The 17,045-nt window shown below is 40.8% G+C and overlaps 1 protein-coding gene across 2 annotated transcripts in view; it reads right to left on the bottom strand.

Annotated features, from left to right (window-relative positions):
- Positions 1 to 14,848, bottom strand: part of INO80 (INO80 complex ATPase subunit) — a 128,966-nt gene extending 114,118 nt beyond the window's left edge. The window contains exon 1 of one of the 2 annotated variants that reach the window (XM_026479989.4): positions 14,281 to 14,848. The gene's annotated coding sequence lies outside the window, so the exon portion shown is untranslated. The remainder of the gene's footprint in view (positions 1 to 14,280) is intronic. The other variant, XM_026479987.4, reaches the window with a different exon arrangement.
- Between the last annotated feature and the right edge of the window lie 2,197 nt (positions 14,849 to 17,045).

A 17,045-nucleotide genomic window follows, 5' to 3' on the forward strand; every position in this document is an offset into this window, starting at 1 on the left:
TTTTTAAATTGAGGTATAGCTTATATATTGAAACAAATATTAAATACATAGTTTGATGAGTTTTGACCTATGCACACACATGTCTAATTTTCATCCCGATCAGGTATATAAGAATAGCTCATTACCCCAGAAAGTTCTCTCAGGCTTGTGCTTCTTCCCAGTCAATTGCTCCTACCCTAGAGGCAACCAGTATTCTGATATCTATGACCACAGATTAACTAATTTCTAGTATGCTCTAGAAATTTAGAAAAAGGGAATCATATTGCACATACACTTTTGTGTCTGGATTTTTTTTTTAAGCATGTTTTTGAGATTTATCCATGTTACTGCATACATCAGGAATTCACTACTTTTTGTTGCTGAAACAGATTCCATCATAAGAATGACTATAACCAGAGTTTATTCACCTGTTGATGGATACTTGGATTTTCATTTCACATTGGGTAAATTCCTGGGAATGGAACTGCTAGGCCACAGTTAGATGCATATGTTTAACTTTATAACAAACCACCAAAAACTTTCCAAAAAAGGTTCTGCTGTTTTACATCCCCCACCAACAATGAACAGCAATTCTGGTTGCTTCTCATCTTTGCCAACACCTGGTGTTATAATAGTATCTCACTGTGATTTTATTTTTTTTAAAAGATTTTATTTATTTATTTGCCAGAGAGAGAGAGCAAGAGTACAAGCAGGGGAAATGGCAGGCAGACGGAGAAGCAGGCTCCCCACCGAGCAAGGAGCCCCACGTGGGACTCAATCCCAGGACTCTGGGATCATGACAGGAGCCAAAGGCAGACGCTCAACCGACGGGGCCACCCAGGCGTCCCTTGATGTGATTTTAATTTGTACATCCCTGGTGACTGATGAGCACCTTTTCACATACTTATTGGCTGTTTATGTAACTTCCTTTATGAACTATCTGTTAAAGTTTTTTGACCACATTTGAAAATGCTGAGTTACAGAAGTCCTTTATATATTATACAAATAATTCCTTTGTCAGACATATGTGTTAGCATTACCACATGTTCATGGACTGGAATATTCATTATTATTAAGATGTTGTCTCCTATATATCCTCTCATCTATAGATTTCCAATCCAATGCCAAAAGGGTTTCTGGTTTTTTTGGGTTATGTTGTTTCCGGGTTTTTTTAAGCTTTTATTTATTTATTTGACAGAGAGAGACTGAGCACAAGAGGGGGAGCCGCGGGGAGAGGGAAAGGGAGAAGCAGACTCCCCGCAGAGCAGGGAGCCCAACATCCTAATCATAGTACTTCTTTTTTTAAAGATTTTATTAGGGGCACCTGGGTGACTCAGTCATTAAGCGTCTGCCTTTGGCTCAGGTCATGATCCCAGCGTTCTGGGATCGAGCCCCGCATCGGGCTCCCCACTCGGCAGGAAGCCTGCTTCTCCCTCTCCCACTCCCCCTACTTGCGTTCCCTCTCTAGCTGTCTCTCTGTCAAATAAATAAATAAAAATCTTTAAAAAAAAATAAAAACAAATAAAGATTTGATTTATTTGTCAGGGGAGAGGGGCCCAAGCGGGGGAGCGGCAGGCAGAGGGAGAAGCGGGCTCTCCGATGAGAAAGGAGCCCGATGCGGGACTCCATTCCAGGACCCTGGGATCACGACCTGAGCCGAAGGCAGACGTTTAACCAACTGAGCCACCCTGTTGCCCCACCAGAAGGATTTTTGAAGAAATTGACAAGCTCAGCCTAAAATTTATATGGAAAAGCAAAACAGCACAGACAAGTTTGAAAAAGATGAGCAAAACTGGGAGTTCACACTATGTGATTATAAGAATTGCTAAAAGTTACAGTAATCATGATGGTATAGTGCACTGGCCTAAGGACAGACAAACCAATGGTACAGAACACAGTCCAGAAAAAGACCCACACTTACATGGTCACACCAATTCTTGAGGAACAATCCAACAGGGAAAGAAAAGTTTCTCCAAGAAATGGTGCTGAAACAACTGGAAATCCATATTTGGGGGCGTGAACTTCAAACTCCTACCTTATACCATATACAAAAATGAAGTGAAAGATTAAGCACAGACTTAAATGTAAAGCGAAAATGATAAAGCTTCTAAAAGAAAACATTAAGAACGTATATTTGTGAGTTGGAGCAGGTAAAAATTTCTTAGGACACACAGGTGTGTGGGTGGCTCAGATAAAGTGTCCGATTATTTCAGCTCAGGTCACAATCTCAGGGTCATGAGATCAAGCCCTGTGGTGGGATCCACACTCAACTTGGAGTCTGCTGGGGTTTCTCTCTCTGCCTCCCCGCCCTGCTCTTGTTCTCGCTCTCTCTCCAAAAATATAAATACTTAAAGTCTTAAAAAAAAAATTTCTTAGGACACAGAAAGCACTAACCATGAGAGAAAATACTAACTGACTTAATGAAAATTAAAAACTTCCATAAAAAAAATTGTTAGGGGCGCCTGGGTGGCTCAGTCGTTAAGCGCCTGCCTTCAGCTCAGGTCATGATCCCAGGGTCCTGGGATTGAGCCCCCGTATCAGGCTCCCTGCACAGCGGGAAGCCTGCTTCTCCCTCTCCCACTCCCCCTGCTGGTATTCCCTCTCTCGCTGTCTCTCTCTGTCCAATAAATAAATAAAATATTTTTTTAAAAATTGTTAATCATTCTTTGCTTGGTTTTATTCTTTATCAGTTTTCAAGGACATTAAAAAAAGTCAGCCTGCAGAGGGCAATGCAAATAATATGTAATCAAGCTAAGTGGCTCCATTTGCAACTCTATACCAAATAGAGGTACAAATTCCCTCTAACACAAATGTCATAACCTTATCAGGCTTCTCATGAAGTCTGAGGAGTTCCAAGGCCACCCAGGTTTACCCCAAAAGATCCTGGTACACTTTCTCTTTTGCAGCTCAAATTAGGATCCAACTTCCAGCCGTGGCCTTAAAAGTATTTTTTTGTGTTCTTCCGGTACCAATCTAAGGTAGATACTAAAAGCTCGCACAACATACACTGTGCTTAAGTAATACTCCTTACTGATAAAATAAACAAGAGTGTCTTCCCTAACTCTCCAATATTTTACAGGAAGCAAGAATTTAATGTACGCCAAAAGTAGCAAACTAAGTAATACCCTTTTCTCTTAGTTGCAGCTATATCACTGTATTGTTTTTAACCCTAGGTCTTTCTACATTATTTTCTTATCTGCTGTTTGGTAAGTAAGGAATCACAGGCAATACCAGAAGCAGATGGAGGTCTTGGTAGCAGAATACTTCCCCTTGGTTCACAGTGTGGATGCTATACTAAAGGCATGAAGTCCATGAAGACTGTTTTTCTTTGGTTTCCTTTTTTAAAAATCACAAATAATTAAAACTGACTTTGAGCAAGATTAAGATTTGAAAATTTTAAATTTTAAAAAGTTAAAATTTGAGCAAAATATCAAAAAATACGGGGGAAAAATAACTTAAATACCCAAAGAGAAAACATAATTCTGCACAGTATAAATACTGATAAGAAACTTAATGAAATTTTCATTTAAATCCTTTTTTCCCTAACCAGTAAAATTTGTATGCATCCACTAAGTTGAAATAAAGGTTACAAGTGACTATTTTGCCAAAATGAAACTATTAAAACATCTTTCAGCAATTCTGCAAAAGATAATTGGGAAAAAAAGTTTTTCATGAATATTTTGAGAAAGAGTAAGAGTAATTAGGTTTCATTGAGCATTCATTTCCGGCTCACCATATTACACAAGTTAACAAAAAATAAGCTCACTGGCTTAGCTGGGAAACATTCCTGCATTCACTAAAATGTTTTAGTACAATGTTTCAGTTACTCTTAACCATTAAAAAAGCTTTCAAAGCCAGCCTCAGTTGAAAGCAGAGACTCTAGGGTGGCGTGATGGGAGAAGACAAGGCACCTACACTGAGCAAGAGGACATTAGCGTGAGGGGCTTTCCTGGGTGCTTTCATGATAATACTAGCCCGTTTAATCCTCACAACAATTGAAATCTTTTTCTCATTTTAGTTAAGCTACATAATTTGCCCAAGCTAGAATTAGAACTCAGATCTATTGCTGGTGACACCAAATTTCCAATTCTTCACCACCAGACCTCTGTAACCAAAGCAAAGAAGCTTCCTTATCTGGGTGACCACACCTCCTCCTTGGTTTGCCAACACCGTGTAAGTTCACTGTCCTAAGCATAATTACTAATAGTCCCTCACCCTTCACTTTCAAAAGTATCCACAATTGAACAATAAACTTTTGGTCACCCCAGCACATGGTAAGTAAGAAGTAAATAAATCACAAAGCGCTCTTTAAATAAAACCCTAGTTGAACCAAAACTTTCCTTTCGGACCATCAAATATTCACTAAAAGGCTACTATATACCAGACCTTGTCCTCAAGGAACAAAGGCTGACAGAGCCCTCTACAAGCAGGCCAGAAACAATCACTCAAAGGAATCACTATAATAGCATGGGTACAGTCTAGCAAATTAACAAGCCCAGAGTTTACCCAAAACACAAAGTTTCAGAAATAATAACACCCGCATTTTAAACAGAATAAAGAACTTCTAGCTTAAAAAGGATAGCCCTTTCATAAATTTCAAAAATGGCAAAGAAAATATTTTGGCCTACTTCAAAGGCATATTGTGGGGAAGAAAAAAATGCTTATCCACATTTTCCCTTCCCCACTGTTCTTCATTAATGACACTGGACTATTATACCAAAATGAAATACGGTACCAAAGATGAAAAAGAATCAATTACAATGCATGTAGAATCAACTACAATGCATGTACTTTCCTCTAGGAAAGTACCATTTCAACTTCCTGGAAAAGTATCTTCACCAAGATAGGGAACAAAAACATCTTACCGGATAATAAAAGAAGTCTCTTTACTAGCACGACTGCCTCTATGGAGTTCTATAGTATACACTACAGACAGAACCTTTGGTCAAACAAGTTTAATCCTCATTTAAGCATTTCGGGTTTATGTATTAGTAAATCAAAAATCCAAAAGGGAGGAACTGTTTCCTGAGGTATCTAATGGACCTTTCCACACGGTAACTTAAAAATATATTATTTTTTTAAAGTTATGCTATGACAGAGGTCCCTGGGTTATATTTTCATAAGTCTTACAATGAAAAGCACCCATTTAATAACAATTTATCAAAATAAAAATTTGAAAACATAGCTGAAGATCTCTTACTGAAAAACCAGTTATTTCAACAAATTTCACAGCTAGATCCATCACTTCCAAGGAATGAGACCGCTGAGAAAAAGACGCTCCCATAGAAGAGACAAATTAAAGGACTGAACTCAGCAGCCCAGAAAACGTGAGCAACTCATTTCATTCCTCAGCAAAGGGAAGATACCATTAGCTTGCTTAACAGTTACTTGTGAAAAAGTGAGAAGCCTCACAAAGTGCGGGGAAAGTTTAGCTCTCAGTTCCATACAGTTAATCCTCCATTATTACATGAGTGATGGTGAAAGGTTATTACCGAGAATAAAAAGTAAGAGGTATCCATAAATACTCAATGTTCCAAAATTCACTTTTATATTTAGTTGTCCTATACTAAAAGTCAGTTTTCATTTTGAAAGTGAACACACTAACAGAGCAGTTGTGTTGAACTGTGGTCTCCAAAGAAGCCTGAGAAATCAAAGTTCGGGTAATTCTTCCTAGGGACACACCATCTGTAAATAAGCACAAGTTGAACTGTATACTAAATGGATCTTGCTTTTTATTGGTTAGATATTTCAGTCACTTAGATGTGTAAGGATTTTATTAACACTAAATAAATTCACTCTCATTCTCTTCCTTATACAGTCTATACAGTCAATTAGGAAAAGCAGGTATGTGTACATCAAACTACCCTCGATGAACATTTGTTAAATTGAAGTTAGACTTTTTCTTCTATTCAAGAACTGTGAGGGGTAAGGAGGGAGACTCCATTACAAACAATTCCAAATGGGATTCCAAATTTTTTGATCTTGTTCTATCAAATACCACTGTAATAAGGAGGCTATATACACATTCTATTGAAAGCTACGTGCCAGGGATGCCTGGGGGCTCAGTCGGCTAAGCATCTGCCTTTGGCTCAGGTCATAAAACCAGGATCCTGCGATCAAGTCCCACATCGGGCTTCCTGTTCAGTCCGGAGTCTGCTTCTCCTTCTTCCTCTACCCCCCCTTCTGCTCATGCTCTATTAATAAATAAAATCTTACAAAAAAAGAAAGCTATGTGCCAAACATTTTATATGCATATGTACTTTAAATGTGCAATAAGTTATTTAATCCTTTTATGACAGAGGCACTATTATAACCTTCATTTTACAGATAAAGAAAGTGAGCTTAAATAACCTGCCCAAGGTCACACAGCCAGAAGTGCCAGAGCCAGGTCTGAAATCCAAGAAGTCTGACTCCAAAGCCCCACATGCTTAAACTCCAGTATTGTCTGAAAGACCTCAAGCAAACCAGTGGCTCTGAGGACATAAAACTATGCTAATGCAGTACTCCAAACAGTATATTCATTTATCTAACCATTTATTTAGAGCATTTTAGACTAAAAAATATTGATTTTATATTATGGGTTATAATCCAATGCTGCTTAGTTTATTTTGCTGCTCAAATCATTGCAGTTTGGGCCACTGAGAGCTCTTTCAGCTGGCTGCTGTGCTCCTCTGACATAGCCTCCTCATCATGGGGTTGTGCTGTGGTGGTGGTGGTGGGTGGTTGTTGTTAGAGCACTTCCTTACCTTCTGGCACTACAGGATGTTCCAGGCTCATCTTGTATATTTCCTGCCCCGTCCTAGAATCAGCCATTTCTCTAAGGAGCTCTTGTTCCTTGTATTAAGTAATGGTATTAGAAACTAACATCTGGGTTTTAGGTGTTGCTCCTGGGTTTCTTTTAACTTCAGCTGATACAGCACAGTGTGTGGGTATAAACTCAAGCATGTATACAGGTATATAAGTATTTCAATATGTAACCATCTGTATTTTTTTAAAGATTTTATTTATTTATTTATTTGACAGAGATAGAGACAGCCAGCTAGAGAGGGAACACAAGCAGGGGGAGTGGGAGAAGAAGCAGCAGACTCCCAGCGGAAGAGCCTGATGCGGGGCTCGATCCCAGAACGCTGGGATCACGCCCTGAGCCGAAGGCAGACGCTTAACGACTGAGCCACCCAGGCACCCCATGTAACCATCTGTATTAAGCTAAACATGAGTTCATGCTAATGTTCCCAACTCTAATCTATTACCACATGAATCATTCTAGCCTCCTTCCCTTGCTTATCTGTAAATTCACACACTAACAGTGAGAAGCCGGTCTCTTACCATCTATTTACTAACTGTTCAATTGCAGTATACATGTATAACAGTATCAAAATTAACCTGTACCTTCATGGGATACAACTTTATGAATTAGATTACAGTGCTTATGTAAAATTCCTTTCGTTTTAGATTCCACTCATTTCCAAGGTTCCTTAGGTCAGCACACCCCTTCTTCATACATTTCTAATACAATCAGATTCTCTTGTCACAGCCTACATTCCTTCCTGGGACCTCTCCACCTCCCAATTGATTTTTGTTTAATCTGTACACATTAAAGTTTATTTTGTGCCATAAAGCCCTATGGGTTTTGAAAAATTCATGTCCTATCCACCATTACGGTATTCGATAAAATAGTTTTATCAAGCAATATTTTAACTAAATTACATGGTACTAGGAGCACCTGGTGGGCTCAGTTGGTAGAACATGCAACTCCTGATCTCAGGGTCTTGAGTTGGAGCCTACTTAAAAAAAATAATAATAAATTACAAGGTACTACAATCCTCTATGGAAGGAACATGGTTGGGTAGAGAAGTTGAAGTCAAGACCTGTGACTTTAATGCTATCGACAAGCCACAGATAGACTTCAGGACTATTGGCTATCCTCTCAGGGTCCCAAGAGCCTCACTGTAAAATAAGGGGGGTTCAATTAGATAATTATATATATATATATATATATATATATATATATATATATATATATATATAGCATTTATTAAACACTGTGTCAGGGATGGTGCTAAGTATTTAACATAGATTATCTTATTCCTAACAACTATATGAAGTAGATACTATTATCTCCATTTAAAAGATGACATTAAGGGGGTGCCTGGGTGGATCAGTTGGTTAAGTCTCTGCCTTCAGTTGGGGTCATGATCTCAGGGTCCTGGGACTGGGCCCTGCATCAGGTATCCTGCTCAGTGGAAGTCTGCTTTTCTCTCTCTCTCCCCCTCTGCCTCTCTCCACCGCTCATTCTCTCTCTTAAATAAAATCGCAAGGAAAAAAAAAAAAGACATTAAGGCTTCATACTAGCTTGCAGAAAATCACCTAGCCAGGGAGTTGTAAAGACTCTAGAGCAGGAGTCAGGACAGTATGGCCTGCATGTCAAATCCAGCCCACCACCCATTTTTTTATTCTTGATAGGAAAGAATTGTTTTTACATTTTTAAATATGGGGGGAATGATATTTCATGACATGTGAAAATTATACGAAATTAAAATTTCAGGGCCCATAAATAAAGTTTTATTGGAACATAGCCCCACTCATCCACTTACATATTGACTATGGCTGCTTTCACACTGTAGAAGGGCAGAGCCCAGTGGTTGCCACAGAGAAAGTATGACCACCAAAACATAAGATTTATTATTTGACCATTTACAGGAAAACATTTCCAAGCCCTGCTCTAAAGCCTGAGTCTACTATTACACTATAAGAATGACCCTAAAAAAGGCAAACTATTACTAATATTAGAATAACATCCAAGACAGAAACATTTTAGACCCTGAACTAAAATGTTTAATGTTGCAAAATACCACCTCTTTGAGTTATAATCTTAACTAGAAAGATATTTCTATTGACATCTAATAGTATGCATTACATCAACACAAAGGTTAATGCGCTGTAACTATTCTCTTCATTGGTGTATTTGTCCCCACCTTATCTAAGAAAAAGATCGGAGATATTTTCTGCTCAAAAGGTTCAGATTTCAATACTTTATAAACTAAAACTTTAGATAAAACTAATTAAACTGTGAAAATAAAACGGTACCCTCAATCATAGCTAACACTTGTTGAAAGCACTATGTGCCAGAGATCATTCTAAGCAATTACTCATTTATGCACTCATTTATTTCTCACGATTATCCTCTACGAAGTAGGTACAATTATTCTCCTAATTTAACAGATGAAGAAACTGAAGCTTAATGGCTTTCCAAAGGTCATACAGTTAATAAGAGGGAGAGTTAAAATTCGAACCCAGCTAATCTGGCTCTAGGATCTAGAAGGGGCTCAACTGTAATACACTGCCACTAGATTACAATGCTCTGTTAACAAGGCAGATTCGGGCCTTTAAACAAATAAAAACAAGGTCTCAATAATTTTTTTTTTTTTAAGACTAAAAACTAAGTGCTACTCAACGCCTGGGTGGCTCAGTCTGTTAAGTGTCTGCCTTCGGCTCAGGTCATGATCCCAGGATCCTGGGATGGAGTCCCACAACCCACATCCCCACATCGGGCTCCTCGCTGAGCAGGGAGCCTGCTTCTCCCTCTGAGGGGCGCTGCCACTGCTTGTGCTGTTTCACGCATGCTCTCTCTGACAAATAAATAAATTCTTTACTAAATAAAAAAACAACTAAGTACTACTAATTCCTATCAGCAACTCAAAAGAATATTTAGGTTCATACTTCTCTATGGCACCTAGAGTTTGCATAACCACATGTTTATCTTTGCAGAGCCCCTCTGCACTTTCCATACAAACACACACACCTGGATTAATTCACTTGAAAACCCCCAGAGTCTACCGCAGTACCTTGAGTGTGGCAGATGCTCAACAAATTGTTGTTGGGAGGGTCAAAAAGCACTCATTAGGCGTTCAATAAATATTTATTGAATGAACAAAATAAGGAGTTTCATAAACCATTAGGTACAAGCATCATTAAATGGTTTGTTGACCTGAAATGAACTAGGACTGGATCACAAGTCTCTGGCTTTGTAACCCTTACATTGTGTCTGGCTTGTTCTTGAGCCTTAACCAACCTTCTGTCCTAATAAGTTTCATAAACAAACCACTCATTATACACCTGTCAAACAATATTCATTTTTCAAGCTAGTTATAATTTTCCAGGATTACAATGCATGGTTTTCCTAATTCAATATAATTTAATCACAGTCCATCCCAGTCTTCATCATTCCATTATCGAGTCAAATTTCTTTATCTTCAGGTGAAAGCCTTACCAGTGCCTTCATATTTATACTGACATTTTCTGAAAACTTCCCTCCTGATAAATTTATTCTTCCTTGAGGTGCAATAATTGGAATCCATTCTATAGTCTACGAGTGGATGTATTGTGGTTTTGTACCAAGATAATGCAGTCCGTTTTTATATTTTCTTTTACATACCTCTCCAGGGAATGACTAACATTTTGTTGGCTTTCCGGCAACACTCAGGCAACATTCTCAGGGATAAAGTGACCCAAACGTTCTTTCTACCATACTGCTGTTCACTAGTCATTTTTCTGTTCGTGCACAAAAATATGACAGATTTACCCACAGTTTGGTCTACTTAGCTACCACCTTCTTCCACAGAAGAGCTAGCTCGCACATGCAAACCTGAAGGTGCCTTGTTTGTTCTTTTACAAAAAGTAAAAATAGTTTTAGTACCATTACCACCAAAAGATTAGTACCATCAAAGATGAACTCTAGATCTGAATACCCTGAGTAGATCCCATATGCCATATGGACCGTTCCTTTCTACTACATAACAAATAGTTTCCCGTCTCCCAAATAAAAACTAAATGTACGTCATGGCCTTTGGTGTGTTTATTTCCTCAAAGACAAAAATAAACCAACATTCATCAATATGCTGTCTTATAGTTAATATGTCATTTAATTTCAGAAGAGAAAATCATTATCCCCATTTTACATATAAGGAGAACTGAAACTGAAAGAAGTTGAGTAGCTTGGGGCACCCGGGTGGCTCAGTCAGTTAAGCATCTGACTCGGTTTCAGCTCAGGTCATGATCTCATGGGTCCTGGGATCGAGCCTTGTGTCAGACTCCATGCTCAGCAAGGAGTCTGCCTGGAGATTCTCTCCTTCTCCCCCTCCCCTCACTCACACTCCCGAGTGCACTGTCTCAGTCTAAAATAAATATGTAAATCTCAAAAAAAAAAAAAAAAAAGTTGAGCAGCTTACCCAATAGGTAAGTGGGACTCAAACCCAAATCTTTTTTAGCCTAAAAACAATGTCCCTATATCACACTACCAGGTTTCCCCTTAGCTAAACTATCCCTTGCTCTTTCCATAAGAAGTCATGTTCATGTTCTTGTGAACATGAACTTAAGAGTCAATAATCCTACTTCTTGATAGGAAAACACTGGTTTGCCCCATATGAAATCACTTAGCGCGTCCATAAACCTGGATGGAAAAAAATTTCCATCCTTATTTTCACTAACCTATAACTGAAATTAGCATTTCCTTCAGTTCTGAATGTAGGCAGCAAAGCCCATAGGTATGAGACTTTCACTAGTCATTTAATTCAGTAATAAAAAGGAAATTTCTTACATCATTAATTGTTTTCTAAATATGTGAACTATATTTATACATTTAAATGTCATATTCTGAGAAGGCATTCACAGGCTTCTTTAGACTGCAAAGGGTCCAGGACACATAAAAAACATTAAGAACCCTGCTCTATAGGGGTGCCTGGCTGGCTCAAGTTGGTAGAGCATGCGACCCTTGATCTCAGGGTTGTGAGTTCAAGCCCCACACTGGGCGTGGAGCCTACTTTAAAAAAAAAAAAAAAAGAACCCTGCTTTATAGACCATCACACAGGCTATCAATCCTTGGTACTGAAGGTTTATAAAAGCATGTCACACAGTTGATTCACTGTCTTTTAGTCCACTGAAAATATGGATAGCATTTAGTCCCAATGATTTTTTTTTTAGTATCTGATTTGTCAACTATTTACTATTACTGATCTCCTAATTCTGACCTAACATATATAGAAATCTCTCTAACGTACTTATTAAAGCCAAGCATTAAGGTTTGTGATCTTTTCAACACTAAGCAAACCTACGCCATCAAGATTAGCAAGCGAATCCAAAGCTCTATAGCTGAATTCCTAACTTAATGTACAGCCACAGTCTGAACGCCTGTGCTCCCCCAATCATATGTTGAAATCCTAACTACAAAGATGATGGTATTGGGGGGGACCAGAGCCCTCATGATTAGGATGAGTATCCACAACAGGTGTTTAGTAAGTATTAGCAACTATGCTCTTCTCATCCTCTGCATGCTACAGCCTATCATATCAAAATGCTCATGCTTAAGATTCAACTTTAAAACTTGTCATCAACTTCACTGATTTTCCCACACAAATTCAAAGTGTCACATTAACCCTATCCCGTCCAATATCTCAAAAATTCACTGCATCCCAGCATTTATATTTTGTGTGAACTCATGTGTTGACATGTTAAAACCCCAAACCAGTTTTAATCTTCTGGAGGGCAGAGAGGTGTCTATTACTCTCTCCTTAGCCCTATGTCTACACAAGTAACAGCACTCAAAAGCTGTTACAATACCATTCCTTGGTAGTACTATGACAAATTCTTATTAAGTGAAGCTATAACACCATAGTTTATGGTCTGTTGCTTAGACTTATTCACATTTCTACCTTATGTCCTCAAAATGTTTTTATTAGTCATAAAGTTTTCGAATCAATTTGTGCTCTTTATAGTTACTTCCTATTAAAAGACATGGATCTTTAAATATTAGTTTGGATTCTTCTGAAGCAAAATAAAGAGGAAAAGAACACAGGAAACTAAAATAACAGAATTTAACCCCAAAGCACAAATTCATTTTATTATGTAGTAGGCATGTGACTTTTACCACATATAATAATCACAAATTGTTGATTTAAAGGAAAGCTTGAGAATTTCAAGCATAAAACACAATGGGAATGGAATATTATTTGGCAACAAAAGGGAACAAAGTCCTGACACATGCTACAACATGGATGAACCTTGAGAGCATGTTAAGTGAAAGAAGCCAGTCACAAAAAGACACACTGTATGATTCCCTTTGTACGAAATACCCCAAATAGGCAAATCTATAAAGACAGAAAATAGATTAGTGGTTGCTAGGGGCCAGGGGAAGGGCTGATGAGGAAGTGACTGCTAAGGGGGCTTCTTTTTGGGGTGATGAATTACATACTGGTGAAAGCTGTACAACTCTATGAGTATATTAAAAATCACGGAACTGTACACTTAGAAAGTGTAAGTCTTTTGGTATGGGAATTATATTGCAAAAAAGTTGTTACTTAAAAATAAATAAAATGCGGCCACCAACAAACCACAAGGAAAATCTCCTTGGAAAAGGAAATCATGAAAAGTCACTGATTGGAAAAGTAAGCTGGTTACCTGTGATTCTAGAGAAGTCTAACTACTAATTCCATCTCCAAATCCTACCAACAAGTACTCAAACATGAAACTAGGCAGTGTATGAATCAAAAAATTCGGGCACAGTTGGCTGTAAACTAAAATAGTGAGTGCCTTCTTGGGCTCTATCACTCCTTAACTATAGGGGGCTTCCACCCTAGCTGATTACGGAAGTAGTAGTTTTCATCAGCAAGCTCAAGAAGGAATGTCAAAATAGGATGACACTTGCCTAGACGTTCTACAAAAGCCTAAAAGACCACAAAGGGTATCCCCTACACACTCCTAAGTAGTACACGTGTTAGGCTGTCCCCACCTAACACCAACAAGCAGCATGCACCATTTATTTACCCATAACCCAACTTGCTCCCCCTAAACTGACATACTACCAAGCTCTTAGATCTCATTTGTTTAAGAGGACAGATAAAGCCCTCACAGGGTTCCCACTCGAGCTCAACCAGCCCCCGCCCTGACCCACCCCACCCCCAAACCCACACACGTGTTAGCCCGACACCGCCCCACCGGGTCCCACGTGCACCTGGTCTAACACACTCCCCACGTGTGGGCGCCCCACGGGCTTCCTCGGCTATCTGAGGTCACCGCGTGACCCCGGGTCTCTAGAGGTATGAGAGGGGAAAGGACGAGGCCCAAGTCCCTGAGGTCCCAACCCTACGTGGAGTGTCCACACCCATCCTCCCCACTAACCCCAACAAATCCAAGGGCCGGGGGCGACGGCCCCTTTAAGACGCGGCCCAGTCGTCGCCCGCAGAGAGGGGCGCAACGGGGCCTACACAACCCCCCCTCCGTTCGCCCGCCCACGTCTAGTAGCCTCACCTCGGGCCGCCGGGCCCCGCCGCCGCGGCGGCGGCGGAGGGGGGGCGGGGTGCGGGCGGGGTCCGAAGGGGGGGGTCGCCCCGCCGACGGTGGAGCCGCGGTTCGCTCTCTGAGGCCGGGGGACGGTGACTGCGTTGGGCGTGGACGCTCCTAGCTCGCTCCCTCGGCGGCTCCTGGGACCCCAAGATGGCGGCGGCGCTGAGGCGGCTGCGGGCGCTGGGCCGGCGGCGGCGGCGGCCACTTTCACTCACTGAGAGGAGCGGAGCAGGGACACGGGGAGCCATGGCGGGGGGGAGGAGAGGCGCCATAGCCAGGCCAGAACAATCGAGCCGCTACTCAGCTAGCTTACCCCTGCCCCGCCCACGCTCGCAGATCGTCGCCAGCCCGTGGCCTCCCGCAGTGCCGCCGCCGTCGGCCTCGTGCAGCTCGCACCCCGCCGCTGCCGCCTGACGCCCAGTGCGGACTGGGGTTCGGGGGGAGACCCTGATCCATGCCATCTGAGTGCAGATTGGTCGGGGCTGGGACTGGCGAAGATTGCCGAAAGGCGGCGGGGAGGAGGAGGAGGATGTCATCGCTAGAGTGAGCAAGCAGATCTCGCGGGAGCAAATGTCGCGAGACCTCTCCGGTCCTGCAACCGCCGGAGAAAGGTTACTTTCCCCGGAAGTAACGTCAATCGAAACGGCCCGGGATCCTGGGAATATTCGTTTCCGCAGGCAGGCGGTGGGAGGATGCTAGTGATTAGTTTGCTAGGGGCCACTGAACCCTGAGATCACTTGAGGGAAAGATCAGGCTGGGGTACGATATTTTATCCTGTTTGTGGCCACGTTGAGCGTGGTTGTACATCGTTGGGAAAGTGCCGCTATGTGGAGCTGCTCATTCAGTACAGTACAGTTTTGAGCTCCCCTTTAGGGCTTAGGGACCAAGACCACGATGCTGTGGCATAGTTAGGCAGATGCCTAAGTGAAAGCTCCAGGATTCAAGGACGTGGAAACTCACAGACCTGTCAGCGGAAATGTCTTCTATTTTCAAACCCACCCACTCAGCCTGATTTGTCTGTGCCAGCTCCACAGTTCAAGCCCTCCGCTACCCACGTTTACTAAAGTTAGTGAGATTCAGTTACCAGGATCTGTGATTAGAAGTACCTAGTGTAAAGCCTAACTGAAGATAAGAATTAGATTTCCTTGAAAGTTAACTATGCTACAGTGTTTCAGTTCCCTCACATTTAATGCTGTAATTCATTTCGATCTGGCCCTTCGCATTTAAGTAGAACAGTATTTCCATAAGGTCATTCAGTACTCTTCTTGTGCTAAACTTACTGCACTTCGGAAAGTTTTGCTTAAAGGCAAAAATACAGACAGTACCCTTTGTGAAACAACAAAGAGGACATAAGAAAACACACAAGTATCTGTTGCGGGGCTGGGGGGGGAATAAACTAGAAATTAAAGTGATGGTGTCTTAGAAGGGTGGGAATGTGGGGAGGAATGGGAACAAGGTAACAAGATTGAGAAGAGTGTGGTAAATATTGTTGTATAGGACTCTTTGAACCATAGTTGTGTTTCACATACCCCCAAAAATAAACACCTAAAACAACTAGGATAATATTTGAGTAACAATGAGTTGACTGTAGCATAGACCGAAAGGAAAAGAATAAAGGGAATAAGTCAGTAAGCCCCTAGAGGGACCAAGATGTAGAACCTTCAAGTGTAGGGGCGCCTGGGTGGCTCAGTGAAGCCTCTGCCTTTGGCTCAGGTCATGATTCAGGGGCCTGCTCATTGGGGAGGCTGCTTCTCCCTTTCCCTCTGCTGCTTCCCCAGCTTGTGCTCTCTCGCTTTCTCTGTCAAATACATACAATCTTTTAAAAAATAAAGTTCAAGTATAGGATGACTCTTGTATTTCTTTTCTATCAGTGTGCAAACAGAGTACCACAAATGCGGTGGCTTAAAATAACACAAACTTATAATCTTAAGTTCTATAGATAGGAAAACTGAAATAGATCTCAAACTGGGCTAAAATCAAGGTGTTGGCAGGGCTGTCTTACTTCCTGGAGGTTCTATGGAAGAATTATTTCCTTTTCCAGCTTCCAGAGTCTGCTCGCATTCTTCGGCTTCCAGTTCCAAAGCCTCCCATCTGCAAAGCCAACAATGGCAGGTTGGATCCTTCTCACATCATATCCAACCAACTCTTACCCTTTTCAGGATCCTTGTGATTATACCTAGGCACTCTGCAGAGGATAGGGAAGAAAAGAAATCACCTAAATAACCGAGGTAAATAGTATATCGACTGGATACCTAAGAGTAAGATCAAATATACTGTACAGAAATGCTGTCGTCTACATACTAAGTGTTTTTTTCAGGGGTGTGGGAGGTAGATGAGCAATTTGAAACTAATGTGTATGCTAGAATTAAACAAATATATTGTAGATCATGAGCGGAGTTTCTCAATGTTGAAGAAAAAAGTTATTAAAGAAAAGGGGAAAACTAAAATGAAGCCTGTGGTGTTGGACTGCAATCTGAGGTATCAGTATAAGATTATGGTTTTTAATATATGTACAAGTACGGAAATATAGATTGGTGTGTATGTGTGGATTAATATAAATATATTTGTAAATAAACATATATATTTGCTAGTTGTCTGCTGAGAGTATCTACAAGCAATGAGGATACCTAGTACACAGATACTGATTTTTTTTTTAAGATTTTATTTATTTGAGAGAGAGAGAAAGAGCATGAGACGGAGGAGGGTCAGAGGGAGAAGCAGACTCCCTG

This window comes from Ursus arctos, unplaced genomic scaffold (genome assembly GCF_023065955.2).
Source record: "Ursus arctos isolate Adak ecotype North America unplaced genomic scaffold, UrsArc2.0 scaffold_36, whole genome shotgun sequence".
Classification (NCBI taxonomy): domain Eukaryota; kingdom Metazoa; phylum Chordata; class Mammalia; order Carnivora; family Ursidae; genus Ursus; species Ursus arctos.